Consider the following 17,470-nt stretch of genomic DNA (forward strand, 5'->3'; position numbering starts at 1 on the left):
TTTTGTTTTGCTTTGTTTTTATCACAATGGCAACAATCTCACTTTGCTTTGTAAGGATCAAATCACATGTCAGTTTTCCCATCTAGACTGCTCTTCAAGAACAGGAATCATGATCTCTTTTGTATTCCCAACCCACTGTCTGGTGCAGAATAGGTGACTTATTATTTCTTCTGAGTAAAGGAATGAAGGAACAAATTGACCTACAATGTATTTTAAGATGCATCCACATAGAGATTATCTAAGTAAATAACTAACTGGTGGGTGGGCTTTTTCTCCCAACCCCCTGCTCAAATGGTGCCTGATCTCCCTGGAGATGAGCAGACAGATGGAAGGGCAAGCACCAGACTCTGCACAGCTGAGCTGAGCGAGCACTGCCTGCTTTCCTGGTGCGAATGCCACTCTCAGCTGCACAAAATCACGCTCCTTCCTGGGGAAGAGGAAGCCTGGATCGTCCCATATGTCCACCTGCCTGCCAAGCCTTATCATGACTGTCCATTCCCCTCGGCTGACAGCAATGAAGTCGGGACTGAATGCACCTCACCCCAGCGTGTCTGGGAAACACATTGTCATTTACAATCTCTTTGTGAGCCCCAACAGACATGTTCTTTTGACCAATGGACATCTGTTCTCTGGTTAAAGCTCCTGGTCTAATGCCTTCTTGAACACGGCTCAGTTTGGCCATTAAACTGTTGTTTATCAGTGGCATCCATGAGAAATGAGATGATCATCCAACATGTACCATGTCATGCCACTGATCGTGACTGTTAGCTGAAGGTTAAGGCCAGCCTAATGGCACCAGGAGATGACATCAAGGCCTGCCAGAGACAAAGCCACTTGCCCATGCCATGGCTGTGACCTGGTTCCACTGTGCATGCCCTGCTCAGCTCCACAAACTGAGGCTTTGTGCCTTCATAATCCAGCTGAAAATATAACATCTCTATTTGTACTGAAGCCCGAGAAGGGGAAGAATTGCATTATAATAAATGTGTGCTTTGCTAGCAACAGCATAATAAACATGATGCTATAATTACCCATGTTGTCATAGAGTGAGGAAGCTAATCTATTTAAGCATTAGCGTCCCTAGCAGACAGGCTCAGCATTTTGCATTTGTTTTGTGATGACACACAGCTTTGTAGTGTGTTTGTGTCAGCATTCCATTCATATCTGGATGAGGACCATATTGGAAATATTTTTGTATATGAGTCTGATTAGAAGCTAGTATGGTTGTAATCTTTGTGATCCAGCTCTGCCTTTTGATTCTGCTCTATGAGGAAGTTTATTAAGGTAACTGAAGATAGTCATAGCTCTCCCAGCAGCTTCTGGAGTCGCCTCGTCATTCTAGGTAAAATGTACAAATTGATTGAAGTAGGGAGATTTGAGAGACTTTTTTTGACAAATTCTACTCTATATCCCATACATTGCTGGGCTTGATGTGTTATATTTGAGCATTGGTGAGTCAGTTTTGGATCTAGAAAATACTATCTCCCAGAATTTCATTTATTTGACAAACTTTCAGAGTCTCAGCTGTGTCCCTCACTCTTCTGGGCACTGTGGATTCAATAGTTGGTCAAAACAAAAATATCTGACATTCTAGTAGGGGGAGACAGAAAATAAACCAAATAAATACATAGCATGTATATTTTGGAATGATGATATGTGCATAGAGGAAAAGAAAAGAGTAAATAAAGAGGGAGTTTGGGAAGGGAGCTGTAACTTATAGTCTGATCAGGAAAGGCTCCACTGAAAATGTGACTTTAAGTAAACACTGTTAGCTTGGCTGGTGTGGCCAGCTGTTGAGCATCGACCTATGATCCAGGAGATTGCAGTTCAATACCTGGTCAGGGCACGTGTCTGGGTTTCGGGCTCAATCCCCAGCAGGGAGCGTACAGGAGGCAGCCGATCAATGACTCTCTCATCATTGATGTTTCTATCTCTCTCTCTCTCCCCCTTCCTCCTTCTGAAATCAATAAAGATTTTTTTTTTAAGTAAACACTGTTAAAGTGTGATTATCTCAAGAGAAAAATTGTGTAAAGATGGAATTTTATTTAATAACTAAAACTGCTAACAGTTGATACCTTCTAGGAAATTATCTTAGAGCATGGCACAACTGCAGTTGGGGAAATGAGACTGGGACTCCATAGGGTGACATCAGAAAAGAATTCTATTTTATAATTTGGCTCAGAGCCCCCTTGATCCCGAGGGAGTGGGGTTCTTATGTGATCATCTTCTGATTCTACCTCCCTAACCAGTGTTGCAGGAGGCTAGGGTGGGGAGAATCATTTTTTGAGGAGCAGTAATTACATTTAGGAGACAGAATCTCTCCATTTTTGAAACCCCAGTAATGATTTCCCTATTATCTCCTCTTCTTCTTTACTTTAAAGATGGTTTTTAGAAGTTTCCTAAACTTTTAAAATTGTTCTCCCTTTTCCTTGAGTCCTTGGTCATTAGATGTGCAGAGAGAAAGAATCCATATGCATAAATAGCTAGTTCACATTATATTCACAGGAATGGTAATTGTGTCTGGGTTATTTAAATCTTTTCTCTCCGGACTCTGTAAACAGAACTCCTCCACCATGGAATGATGGAAAATGAAGTTATGATAATAGCTATTCTGCAATGTCATCTAAATTTACAAGTTGTTAGATGTGGGAAAAAGGCAGCAGATTGAAACAGAACCAACTGGAGCACACTAGAGGGTATGAAGTCCGCAGAGGGCCCTACACATCCCCGTGGGGGACAGGGACTGGAGGGGGTGACTGTCTTTGACTTCAGGTGCATCATCATCACCACGGCAACTTCATGAAAATGAGAAGTGTGCCCAACTTCTGAGTTTTCTGAAGCTCTCTCTATTCTCTGATGATTTTCTTGCCTTGCATCTGCTAATCTTTATTAAACACTGTCAGGAAATGAAAGCTCTTCCCCTGAGTAGGCTGGTTCCAATACACGTGTTCAAATGGGTGTGCACAAGAAGCCTGACTCTGAGCTAAACAGCAGCCGTGGGTGGGAAGAGTTGAGTTTTTTCCTTTGAAGGTTAATGAGAACCAGGTGAAGTAGGATGGAACCCCTGGACCTGCCTGGAAGAAATACCAGCCAACAGGGACCCTAATATTCAACCCCACCTCTGGGCTGACTCTGTAACGCAGTTTCTCTTAGACAGTGCTGATATTCCTGAGGTATGAAATTATTCCAACCCACAGTCCATTTGGCAGTTGGAAACTGTATAACTTTGATTATGATTAAACGTATTTTTCACCCCAAAACACCAACATAGGCTGAGGCTCACATGTGAACTATAAAGGTCATCAGCCATTTGTTCTCACTGCCAGCCTAACACAGTGCTTGCTTCAGAATTACGGGTAGGACTTGCTAAACTGAGTGTCGGGCCCCACCCCCACATCTCTTCTTTAACTAGGTTGGGGCCCAGGAATTTCTGTTTCTAGCATCATTTAGAAGAATTTGCATTTGTTGATGCTGCTGTTCCTGGACCACACTTTGAAAACCACTACCTATCAGGAAATGCATTTGTTTCATGACCAAAATGTAACAACATTTCACTTAATGTTTTTTTCTTTGTAGATTTTCTGAGTTTCTGAAATGGTCAGAAATGGTCCCAAAGGAAGGGTTCATAAGCAGCTTCTTGGGAAACACAGCTAGACAGAAAACACTATACCCATTACAGATGTCTGTTGAAGTTCAAATCAATGTGTGTGCATGCTTTGTTTATGAGTAGCATTATTTATAAAACTGGAAATTGGACTGTCTTTATGGAGCCATTACCACCATTCTGTTCACTTAGTAGTGATTCCTCTTTGCATCCAAAACTGATAGAGCTAACAGATGAGCCCTGAGTTGAATCCACATACTGTTCATTTTACTGAAATACTAGCAGCCTGTTTCACAGTGCGTATGGTGCCTCAGTCACATATGTATACATGTCATATGATACATCTATGTACATACATATATAAATAGACAGACATATGTATCGTTAATATTTAATGTATGTGTGTGCATATATATTCCCTTGGACATGCATTAAAATTTTCAAAGAATAGTCCCTAAGTATTTTTGGAACATGACTATGAGTGATGAAGTCACTTGGGACATGAATAAAGAATTTTAAAAATGAATTTATCATAATGCCCTCATAATGCCAGACCTCTAGCCAAAGAAGAGAAAGGAGGCATCACCCAGTTGCTTTCTCTAGTAGATCAGGAAAAAATATTTTTAAGGCATAAGCAGAACAGTTATTAAACACCTATTGTGTGTGCATGTCAGTCATTAATGTATGTCTTTTCTCTCTGAAGGAAATAGAACCTACTCAATTGATTTACTGAATTTCATTTGCTTTTAGTATATTTTCTGCAGAAATTGGATAAAGGGACAGTTCCACACTCACAGTGTTTTTCTTGACCAGTTGGTTACCCGCTGCTTTTCCTAGCATTGCAGGCTACTGGACTTCTGTTCCTCCCTTTTCTTAGATGCCCCATTCAGTTTCTATGTAGATAGTGGTTCAGAGGTGGCAATGACTATGTTGCTCAGTAGCTTCAGTGTAACCCCTGTGAGGGCCCCCTAGGCACATTTGGTCACACTGCAGAACCTCATTGGGATGAGTGGAAGCACAAGAGTTGGAGCATGGATGCCCACAAACTTCCTGAATTGTCTAGAATGTGATAGCTCATGGGCAATGTACTCTTAACTCCCAGAGAAAATGCTAACCTTTTATCTGCTTTATATAGCATCATTAATTATTGGATAGCTTAGAAAAGTCCTTGCCAACATCTCTGGTACATAGGAAACTGGAAACCTCAAGTTGGTATCCAGAATTTAATTTCCTTCCTGTTTTGACATATCATCGATTTTAGGTGTTTATTAATATATAGCTGTTTTAGCCTGTATCTCCCAGGGTTTAGAAGGTTTTTATTTATTTTTTGCTTTTATCTTTTTATCAATGCAAAAGTATAACTAACAGAAAAAAATTTAAGTGCAATGAAAGGGAAGAAACACCAGAGTGTCATTAACCAAAGGAAAATTAGGTTAATATTTGTGTACTTTTTTCAAGTTATTTTTTCTTCTTTACTATGATGATAGAAACAAAACTGACATGCTAAATTTAAAATATAATTATTATTATTGTGATTACAATGGTTTTATGTGTTCACTACAGAAAATGTGAAAAAATGCAGAAATATATAAGAAATTTAAACCCAGAATCTGACTATTCAGATATAAACTTTTAAAACTATATAATTATATATTTCTTTAAGGCCTCAGTTTTTATTTTTAATCACAAAGGTATGAAGATTTACTATTACTGGAAGGTCCAGTTGCCTTCCAAAAAGGCAGTATAAATTACACCAAAAATATATAAATATGCCTGTTTCTTCACACCCTAACCTACACTATTCATGTCAATCTTTAAATGTTTTAACAGTCTGAGCAATATAAAAATGCTAATTTTTATTTCAATATATATTTACTTGAGCTTGAGCATTCATCCAAACCTGGTTTTGCAAGCAGATAGGCTGTTTGCTGCTAGCTGTCTGACAGTCTCTGGAGAAAAACTCCATTCCCCAGGATGCATTGCTCCAGGGCATGTCCTATTCCTACTTTTATCTAGAGTAGGTTAATGCATTAACCTATTCTATGCCCATATCTACCTCAGAATTAGAGGATAAGATTCAGGAGACCTTCATCAGACCACTTATATTGAGACTGCAATCATTTTCTGGACATCATATTTGGAATGCATATAGGAAAAAGCATTTATAGGGGAAAACTGATGCTTTACATTGGTTACCTGAAAAAAAGCAGAAGCTAGTTTCAGGGTTGCTGTGACTCTTGCATTTCTGATCTCAGGAGCACCTAATGAAATACTAAAGTGATGGGGAGGGTGGCATGTAGGTATCTATATTCATAATTGCAGGCTTTCTTGGTTTCCAAATAACAAAGCACAAATGGATACTAGTTGTGCTTTTTGGCTAGTTATGTTAGGGCTTATTTCTCCCAGATGGCCCTTTGTTTGTGTTGCACTTCTCTGAATTTTCTGTTTTGATGTCTTCATCATCATCACTGTGTGAATTTGGAAGGATCATGCCATGAGTATGAACCAGACACTATTTTAAATTAGATGTCTCTGCATTGCCTCTGTATGAAATATTTTATGTAATTTTACTCTATTTCAGCATAAGCTTATAAAATGTTGGGAAATGTAACAAAAGGAAAGGCAATAGTAGATGTTGAAGTCTTGCCATTTGTACTTAGCATGCTGTCCCTAGGATTCTGACAGAGGCTGTCAGAGGAGCCACCACAGCTGTAAATATTGAATAATGGGATTTGTGCCAATGCAGCATATGGTTTTATGTGAACAATGAATATTCTATTATCTGATGTGTGATGCCAGGGGGAAAGTGGGTTTGTGAAGACGTGGTACAGCTGAGCTTACATCAGAGACAACCCTTTTCATCAATGGTGTCTAAGGCCCAAAGCTGGATTGAGGGACTCACTTGAAGAAGTCAGACAAGGGTGAGGTTGTTAATGAGTTACAGCTGTGCCCCAAAGTGTCACCAGCAATTGCTACAATCAAATACAGTTTGAGTGATTTGATAGTGTTCCTAGCGATCTGAACTTCATCCAAGCTGCCTGAATTTCCTTACATCACTAGCATTTTCATTTCATCCCTCTTCTTAGAGAGGTCTCCACTGCTAGGTCTCTCTTGTATAATTTCAAGGTGATTACTTAAAATGGCCCCTGGCCACCAGCTCAGTAATGGTCTAAATATGTAATAAAACTGCTCCTCCAATCACCAGCAAGCAAAAACAGTGTGAAGGGTCAGATTTTACTGGGCTTCAAGCTGTGAGGAGAGTACCAGGTTGACTGCTTGTATTGCCACACAGTCCTGATAAGAGTGTCCTCTTAGGCACTGCTTCTCATATTTGAGTATGTATACATGTCCCCTGGAAATCATTTTGAAATGTGGGTTCAGATTCTATGGGTTTCTGTGCGGCCCAGGATTCTGCATTTCTCACAAGCTCCCAGGTGTTGCTGACGCTGCTGGTTCACAATTCAGACTTTAAATCTACGAAGTCTTATGTTCCAAGTGTTTCAATTACAGCTAGAGAGAAAAACACAACCTCTGTTTGTTTGCAGTCCCTGAGTGGTTCATCTTGCAGGACCTGTGCACTCCCGTGCTCCTACCTGGATGAGAAGTGAACAGAAACTCAGTTACGACAATGACAAAAAATGATTAACGTATTATTGTTCTGATAATCCCTTCATTTGTTATGACATCACAAAGTAAACTAGCTGGACTTAAAGTTGAACTTTAATAAAAAACAAAATATATTCAGTATTTTACTATTTGAAATCTATTTCCCATTTTGCTCAACTATAAATACAGTATTTAGGAATAATTGTTAAGAATGGTAATGTTGAAGAAATAGTGTGCTGTAGTTTCAACAAATATTCCAAAAAATGTATATGGGACCGAAAAAGACCCTAAATAGCCTGAGCAATCTTGAGAAAGAAGAACAAAGTTGGAGGGATCACAATACTGCATATCAAACTATACTACAAAGCCATTATAATCAAAACTGCCCTTTACTGGCACAAGAACAAGCATATAGATCAATGGAACAGAACAGAGACCCGAGAAATCAACCCACACCTTTATGGTCAATTAATGTTTGACAAAGGAGGCAAGAGCACACAATGGAGTAGAAACAGCCTCTTCAATAAATGGTGTTGGGAAAATTGGACAGGTAAAACAATGCAACTAGACCACCAGCTTACACCATACACAAGAATAAACTCAAAATGGTTAAAAGACTTAAATGTAAGTCACAAAACCATAAAAAATCCTAGAAGAAAACATAGGCAGTAAAATCTCAGACACCTTGCATAGCAACATTTTTTGCCAATATATCTCCTAGACAAGAGAAACAAAGGGAAAAATAAACAAATGGGACTGGCCAGGTACATTTTATTTGATTCTGTATCTTTGGCTTGAGTAACCACTCTCAGAAATACTTAACTATATCTTTACTTTATTTGGGTGGAAAAACTATTTTTTATCACATTTCTTTATAAGTGATTTTGATCAAGTCTTACTACATGCAAAATACTAAAGTAGTTGATGCAGTTGGCCTATACCTTGATCCAGGACATAATTTATCTACTCAACATATCACACTATTGAATTCAACATATACTAAATATTGTAGTGCAACAGAAATATAATTATTGAGGAAATACAGAGGGAGGACCTTGTTGAACATTGAGCTACACACTTCCTATCATATCATAATTAGTTCTAATATTTCCTATGTTTTACTTTTTTAATGTGGTTTCCACTTGTCATTTATTTGAAGATTTATTCTGATTAACTTAGTACTTATTAGAATAAAAAAGATATGCTGACAGTAGGTCTCTACTGAAAAAAATACCAGTTCATAATTTTGCCCAACTGTTTACAACATGAATCTGGTAATCTCTTGATGGAAAGTTTAAGGATTTCTTTGCAGTGGCAATCTGTGATAATGCAATGCCTGCAAGTTCTTCTTAGTTGAACCATTTAGATGAAAGAAAGTCCAATCTTGATAAGTAATTCATTCACATTTTTCAGTTGTGAATTTCACTATTCAATGACTGAAGAAGCTTCTAATTCTCATTAAACTGTATCCTAAATGACACTGTGTGGAGCAAATGAAAAAGAATTATGCTATTTCTTGAGCTCAATGCCAGCTCCCCCGCTTCTCTTTTGTCTGGTTTGATATTTTGAAATCTCAGTTAATGCTGCTTACAACTATATACACTTTCGGTTGCCAGCCAGGTCTTAACTTTCACAAAAGAACTGCTGGAGAAGTCCTGGCCCTGAGACGGCTACTGGGATAAAAGGCTCCTTTCACTACAAAATGCCACCTCTTCCCTCTGTGTGGTGTGCCCTAAAATGTAGCAACACAGCCACTGGAAGGTGGCTCTGAAAGCAAAAGTAGAGAGAGAAAATTGCTGGATTCATGGTCTGAAGTACGAGGTTACATAAAGTTGGCCGCACAATTGCAATCACACTAGTAAATCAATATGGGTTGCCATGGAGAAATGGCTAAAAGAGGAAAAGCAGATGGTGGTATTTGTGTTGGACACAAAGAAATAAAAGCCCCAAATCTCCTTCTGTGTGAAAGTTATGTAGAATTCAACAATTCAGGAAACAATGTTATGTGTATACCTAGGAGGCTTATATTACCATTTTTACCACATTAATGCAGAAGTATACCATTAAATTATCACATTAATCATCTACTAAATTCCCAGGTCAGGAGTTACCTCTCCCACTTCACTTGTCAAGTCATGTCTCATTTCATTCAACTCATGTAACTACTCATTTTCTTTACTTAATCTATGGTGATTTAAAGCCAGATTGCCCACCAAATATTTTTACTGCAAGTTCTCTCTCAAAAAAAAATTTCTCTTTCTCTAAAGAAGAGTGAATTTTGTTTGAAAAATATTTATTATACAGTCACAATATGCAAAACACTGCCATATTCCTTATATGTATGCTATTTGATAAAAATATAAGCTGACCCAGGTCCTAGATTATTAAAACCTTATTATCTTATGCCACAGTTTTGCCCTCTGTTGTTTACATGATAAGAATTGAGCATGCAGTATTTTTTCTACTTAACACAGTCTGTTCCATGAGGTTCTAAAAATGCATAGCTTAATTGTGAAAAATCGGATTTTAATCAGTATTAAAAAGAGGATGTCCACTTTTATTTACTCCAGTGTTTAGCATTAAACAATAATAGCATTTGATGGAGAACTAGATGACTACAATGTCCCACTTTGCCTCAAAATATAGAGAAGACCTATGTCAGTAGTTTCCTAATAGAGCACATGAGGAGAATTTTGTTTCCTTGAAATAAGACATTTTTATCTGTAATTCCATAATAGGAGTATGTAATAGAGTATGTAACAGTGGTTTTTAGGTGTACTTAGCGGGAGAAATACAAAAAAAACTTTTCTGTTCCATCTTCCTGCAGGTGAAAACCTTCTCTGTATTCTGTTGACTTTAGTCTTATAACCACAGATCAGGAAATAAGTTCAAGAATGAGCCACAAATGAGAAGATGTCTATAAAAGCACTTTATAAATTGTACATATATTTTAATGAAATATTTAAGCAATTAGGAATTCATCTAAACCTTCAGGGAAAGGCCATGCTACGGGGTAAAAGGTCTGGATTCTGGAGCCTGACTGAGCTAGGTCCCGATGCTGATTCTAACACTCACTAGCTGTGCTTCTTGAGTGTGTTAGGTGCCTTTTAAACCTCTGTAATATTAGGGTAAAAAGAACCCACTTCGTAGTTTGTTTGTTTTTATTAGAATTTAACTAGATACTCTATGTAATGCCTACCACACAGTAGGTGGTGAGCAAATATCAGCTCCCTGTTCTTCCCCTAAATCTATAAGAAACGAAAACATATTGGTAAAAACATTAGTCTTTTTTTTACTCTAAAGTATGAGACTCTGGAACATACGTCAAAACATCATAAATATATTCTGTGATATTAACATCATTTTAGACTGTGCTATTGAACAGTAAGTGTAGTTACTGCACATAAAAATGTGGGGGAAATCATTATCCCCGTGAAAAAATTGACAGATATGGACCTTATTTGAAGCAAGGCAGTTAATGTGGCTGAGATAAAAGCTCAGGATATGACAGTGTATCTCTGTGTGATCAGCTTGGCCCTGTCAGAGCTCCTAAAATTAACATCTAGTCAACCCCGGCCACTAGAGAGGAGCCCAGAAGAGAGGTCCCATGATATGTTCTGTTTTATTCAGCCTGTTTGCACATTTCTAATCCAAAAGCCTGGAAGCTAAGAGGCTGATGGAGTTTCATTGGTCCTTTGAGAAACATTTCAATGTCCAAAAACTATAAGCGTGATTAAAAAGTGATTCATTCAGTTTGTCCCCTGAGACCTTGAAGATTAAAGACACTCATATCAAGTTGACGAAGACCCTGTCACCAGATTAGGTCGCAGCCATTGATTAGTGATAACGGAAGAAGGAAATAAAGTGCAAGTGTGCGCTAGAAGCACCTCAGCTGTTGTCTAAGGTTTTCAGCGGTCCTACCATCAGGGTCCTGTTCCAGTGTCGGTGGTTTGCTGCGTCACCAGCATCCTTTCCAGAACATGGACAGCAACTGGCTACTCAAGCAGCTGCTACATGGTGGACTTAGGGCAGCAGGAGAAAGGCAAAAAGAAAAATAACCTTTAGCACCATCAACTGTTTATTAAGTGTTTATTATACATTCTGATTTTCATAGGATAGCTTCTCTGTAGCATTAATACTTGGACATGTTCAAGTTTTTGTCTATATTACTTCCTAAAGAAGCAGCATTTCATTTCTTTCCCAAATGGGGAAAAAATCTAGTTCTCGCTGAATATGTACACTTTAAAGGGATTCTTTAAAGAAGAAATTCTTGCAGGTGGTCTCAACGACACATAAAAAATAAAGAAATTTCTGGTCCACAGCCCTCTCCTCCGTCTTCTCACGCTGGGTTGCTATTAAGTCAAAGCTCCGTGGGAGTCTTAAATGCCACGGCAGTGTTCCCGCCAGCTGTTTGTGGAATTGTATAGGTCACCCTGCCTAGGGGTTCAACTTTAGTGTTCTTGGATCTGATACGGCTCCACTGGAGGGTTGAGATTCAATCTTCAATCACTGTTCTGTAACAAATTGCTACTTTGGGCTTTTGTGGAAATAGTTGCCTTTTTCCTGGCTTCAGCTATTCGTGGACAGGAGATGCATTTTTTAAGGTCAGCCTCTGCTTGGCGAAGTTGGAGGAGTTGGGTTGTGGGATAATTCCTGGCAGGGGAAGCAGATATAGGATTTCGTCATATGACGAAACCACCCTGCTTAGAGACCAAGGGACATCCTCAAACAAATATTAACAGATTATTTTCTTCTGCCTAATTTTGTGAAATTCTCACCCAGAGTATTATTGACTTAGTATGAAAGAAGGAATGAGAGCATTCACTCCCTAGCTTCTTTATAACATGTTTTTTGTTTTGTTTTTTAATGTCAACATTGGTGCCTGCAGTGCTAGAAAACATGTGAAAAACCCCCTCTTGACAAGATCTATTGGTAACGTCTAAGTTTCTTTCTTTAAAAAAAAAAAAGTATGCTGCCAAAGGAAATGTTTTTAAAGTTTACTTAATTATGAGAACCTCATTTCCCCTAATTAAACCCCACAGCTGGAAACTTTGCCTATTGAGTTAGGCTGAATTGATATGAGAAGAGTGGTGATTAAAATAACCCCTAACAATGAGTAAACTAAAATTTAGTTTCAGCCAGCTTTAAGTTTCCCAGTGGCATGTTTTGTGCCCAGATCTTACATATTATTTCAATTATTCTAATTATATTTGGCTTAACCTAAATTGAAAAGCACTTAACATTTTGTGCACATATTGACAGGCAGAGAGGAGCGGGTCTCCTTACCTGTATTGAGCTCAACAGGGAAGCTCACAGCTCCTGGCTCTGAGGCACTATCAAGGTGCAGAGTAGTCCACAGGCGTAAACGCCAGGTTTTAATTTGCATTTTTTTTAAAGAATGGGGAAAGCCCACAATTGGAATATAGAATCTGATACTGTGTCAGATCTTCTATAAGGAATTCCGATGCATTGGCTTCAAAACTAATTTTCCTCCTCATTTTCAACAATTGTAGCAGGATCCACCCAGCAAGTTTTCTTTGGTCAGAGTGAATTTTAACAAAATGTTTTAATCTTTTCTAATGTCTCTGTCTCTAGTGAGCAGGGGGAAAATCCAAGAATGAAAGTAAAAGGCAGCTCATCTTACTGGGAAGTTGCATCTCCAAGGGTACTCACTCCTTAAGAATGTGCATTCTTACCCTAGCTGGTGTGGCTCAGTTGGTTAGGCATCGTTCTGGGCGCTGAAATGTTGCCAGTTCGATTTCTGGTCAGGGCACATGACCCATTGTGGGCTCCATCTCCAGTAGGGGCATGCAGGCGGCAACCAATCAATGTTTTGCTCTCACATGGATGTTTCCCTCCCTCCCCCCCTCCCTCTCCCCCTCCCTCCCCCTCTCCCCCTCCCTCTCCCCCTCTCCCCCTCCCTCCCCCTCTCCCCCTCCCTCTCCCCCTCTCCCCCTCCCTCCCCCTCTCCCTCCCCCTCTCCCCCTCCCTCTCCCCCTCTCCCCCTCCCTCCCCCTCTCCCCCTCCCTCTCCCCCTCTCCCCCTCCCTCTCCCCCCCTCCCCCTCCCTCCCCCTCTCCCCCTCCCTCTCCCCCTCCCTCTCCCCCTCTCCCCCTCCCTCCCCCTCTCCCCCTCCCTCTCCTCCCCCTCTCCCCCTCTCCCCCTCCCTCCCCCTCTCCCCCTCCCTCCCCCTCTCCCCCTCCCCCTCCCTCTCCCCCTCCCTCTCCCCCTCCCTCTCCCCCTCTCCCCCTCCCTCCCCCTCTCCCCCTCCCTCTCCCTCCCCCTCTCCCCCTCCCTCTCCCTCCTCCTCTACCCCTCCCTCTCCCTCTCCCTACCCTTTCCTCTCCCCCTCCCTCTCCCTCCCCCTCTCCCCCCCCCCCTCTCCCTCTCCCTCCCCCTCTACCCCTCCCTCTCCCTCTCCCTACCTTTCCCTCTCCCTCCCCCTCTACCCCTCCCTCTCCCTCTCCCTCTCCCTCTCTCTCTCTCTTTCTAAAAATCAATTTAAAAAGATAAAAATTAAAATTGAGCATTCTTACCCAGCTTTAGTTTGGGCAGATACTTACTATGTAGACCCAGCCTAGGTAAATGCCCAGGAAAATGCCTGTTCACCTGGAATTTTTACAGCTCTTTAACTACATGCAAATTAATTCTCACAATTAGTAATCATTATAAGCAAGTATGTAAAATACTGTGGGAAGCATTAAGCATAATACATGGATCAGTAAGGAAAGCAGTGTGTTTTGAAGGTGCCTCTATTTGTTTGTACCTATATTCCCTTGGGCATAAAATAAGGGAGCAGGACACTTCTTGAGCTCTTGGGAATATATGTGGTTACTGTGGGGTGTGGTATAGATTTAGAGGAAATATTTTCACTTGGAGCCTGATAAGGAAATGCGTGACCCTTCAGGAAGAATTGTAGCTCACTCCTTGCCCCTTGCCATATATCCACAGAATCAGGCACAGAACATTCAGCCTCTCCCAGCCTTTGTTAGATACACCTTATATAGTCCAACGATACTTCACACTTTGTTCCATAACCGTAATGAAGCCTTCTGCAGTTTGATTCTGAAAGTTCCAATTCCATAAGCAACATTTCCATTATAATAAGTGTGGCCTAGTTTTCATGCAGCCCCTCGTATGAGCTAGGATTACATTTCTCTCTCGGTTCCAGTGTTCCCACCCCTGTGACACTTAGGGAGAAGGTTGCGATGACGTCCTCATGTTTACATTCAAAATCACACCCCATTTTAATTTCCAGGTGTCCTCGAAGCCCGCCTTCTCTGCATCGCCCATGGGCTCTTTCTCCCTCTTGCCTCCCTTCCTCCCTCCCTTCCTTCCATTTTATTAGGGTTCCGATTGCCTTTATTTTTTAACTCGTTAAGAAGAAACATACTCTGTTTTCACTATGTTCTTATAGCTTCCGGATGCTTCCCTGCTTACCTTTCACTTAGAAGTGATTCCCTTGGTTTTCTACGTCGCTGCTTCTGTTTTTAAACTGGTGCCTGGCTGGTTTTGCTTTCTCTGGCATGTCCTGTTACCGTTCTATTTCCCTGAATTCTCTACTTTTACTTAAACCTTGGGCTCGTCAAATGCTTCGCCATCCTCTCCTTTGCCCTGGCCCCTGTCACACACCCTCGGTGGGCCCTGATGGCCCCGCTGTCGCCGGGGCTGGCTGCTCTGCCTGGGCCACGTTCCATGTTCCGTTGCTCCCTCTCGCTGCTCTCCTGGGTCAGAGGCGCTGTTTCCAGTGGTAGGCAGGTGAATGTTTAACAATAGGACCCGAGGACAAATAAATAAAACCCTTATTTTTAGCCTTTTCAACATTCATATTGTAAAACATTCCCTTAAGAGCCGATGTCAGGTTCCCAACTTGAGGTCACTGACCTTGGAGCTGGGAAGAGATGCACCCGACCCACGTTCCCGGGCCTGCGCCAGCAGCCTCAGCACATACCATTGATGAGAACCATTTGGACAAAGAGATTTCCAAACTATATTCATACTTTTTCTGAGTAAACAAAGCAAACAGGATATCATTTCGTTTCATTTTGTGGCTCTGGGCCATTTATTATTAGTGTCAAGCTCTTGAGGCAAAAAGTGATGTCTCTAGAGTTATGACATTTAGAGAGAAGGTATAGGCCTATAAACTAAATGCCTAAATAGCTTACTGTGAAAATTAGATTAAAAATTAAGTAGAAATTAAGTAGCCCTGGCAGGGTGGCTCAAATGGTTGGAGCATTGTCCCAAAACACCAAAAGGTTGCAGGTTCAATCCCCGGTCCAGGCCCATACAGGAGGCACCCGATGGATGATTCTCTCTCACATTGATGTTTCTCTCTCTCTCCCCACCCTTTCCTCTGTCTCTAAAAATCAATAAAAACATATCCTCGGGTGAGGGTTAAGAAAATTAAGTAAAAATTGCAGTGGTATTTTATTTTGGAAGGGCTTTTTTATTGTTGTTGGTGGACTTTTTAAAATACAGTTCTCAAATCTAGTGCTTATGGTTTGTGTAGTTTTTATAGCTGACTCTTGTCTGATCCTTAGTATGATTCCCCCATTTGATTTTCTTAATGGCCTGTGTTTATGCCCTTATTTCAGGCCACCTTAGTCCATCTTTAAATAAGTTATCAGAGAACAAACATTAATAGGGAGATATAGTGCCTTCAATAAAGAATACAGATTTTCTAATAAGTGGTGCTAATTTGGCTTCTTTCATTATTCATGATTTCTTTAACATCATAAAAGAGAATGCTATCCATGCATTTTCTGACAGAAAAAAAAATAGGTTTTTCTCTGTTTGAAAAGTTCACTTTAAAGGTTTTTGTGATGCACGACAGCTTTAAAATAAGGTTGCTTTTCAAAATGAATTGCCTGCAGCTGCTCTTCTGGGTTTATTTTTTTTCTCTGAACACATCCATCCTGTTCAGGCATTTTTTTTAAAAACTGCGTATTTGCACCACTGATGGGCCCATAAATAAAATGCTGCATTTTTAGGGAAAGATTCCTGGGAACTAATTAGAGCCTCAAACAGAGATAACCCAGGGGTTGAAAACATGGTGGCTGCTGCTTCTTGTCCTGCTGATTATTTTGTTTTAGCCATTTCTGTGCATCTTCCCATTTGTGAGCACAGGGGATGGTGACAGATCTCTCCCCGGGCAGGAAGTAGCCACGAAATGAGTGTGGTTCTGGCTGGTTGTCTGGAGGCAGTTGCTCTTCTCTCATCCTCAGCTTACTAAAGGTGAATCTTAACCAAGGTAGATTCGGCTTACTGGATGGTGGGCATTTCTTTATGTCCAAGGAAATTAAAGCTATTCAGGCATACACCTGCCACATGACTAGAAAAAATACCTAGAGTGCCATTTTCATCTGCAGTTTCTAGTGCCATAAGTATGGCTAATGGCTGGATCATTTTATTGGAATTACTATCTTATCAAAGTTAATCTAGAAAAATGGTTGAGATGTGTGAGATTAGTGTCCAAATACAGCAGGTGGAATTATAAAAATTTTAGATGTAAAATACAATAAATATCACGTGTACGTGATAATGACGTTGTTGGCATCCACTGGACTATAAAAAAGCCATCTCCATCATAAATGCTTTAAGTGGGTGTTTTAAATACGTTTTAGAATTATTTAAAATGTGATTGTGTATCATGCAAATATAATAAACTGTGGCATGTCTAAAATTGTTATAGCCCCATAATTTTTATTTCAAAAGAATTTTACCTAACCTAAGATGAATTTTCACGTAGGTGTATGATGTCAATAAAATATAATTCAAAAAGACTCTATAACTCTAGTTTACATGAGGACATTGAGCCCAGAGTAAGTAAATAAGTAAGCTTCATTGTGACAAAGCGGTTAGTCATTGTCATCAAAACCAAAACAGATAATTTGATCATTTATGTTTCACAGAGGAAGGCAGTATAGTAGGAGGGTTGTTTTTCCAAAACAATATTAGTTTTCGTATTGCCAGTCTGGAATTATTGTTCCAAATATGTTATAGTAAGCCAACCATTATACTAAAACTAATGATGAATTACTGTCATAAAATATCTGCCTAGGTTTTCTACTATAGAAAGTGATTTAGGGAGTATAGCTCTCCAGATAGGTTTAAAAATCCATTTAAACTTGAAGTCATAATGCTCAAAGTGTATCTTCTGAGAAAAGCTGTACAAAACAGTACATGAAATAGGTATCACAACTCTAGTGATAATGATGTCCATTAGTGTGATTTATAAAGAATATGCAGACTTCTCTAACAG

General features: G+C 40.0%; 1 protein-coding gene across 4 annotated transcripts in view; it reads left to right on the plus strand.

Moving 5' to 3' along the window:
* The window catches only part of NKAIN3 (sodium/potassium transporting ATPase interacting 3), a 358,537-nt gene that overhangs the window by 161,682 nt on the left and 179,385 nt on the right, over nucleotides 1-17,470 (plus strand). The gene's annotated exons all lie outside the window — the stretch shown is intronic.

Source organism: Miniopterus natalensis, chromosome 16 (genome assembly GCF_054644295.1).
Source record: "Miniopterus natalensis isolate mMinNat1 chromosome 16, mMinNat1.hap1, whole genome shotgun sequence".
Lineage (NCBI taxonomy): Eukaryota > Metazoa > Chordata > Mammalia > Chiroptera > Miniopteridae > Miniopterus > Miniopterus natalensis.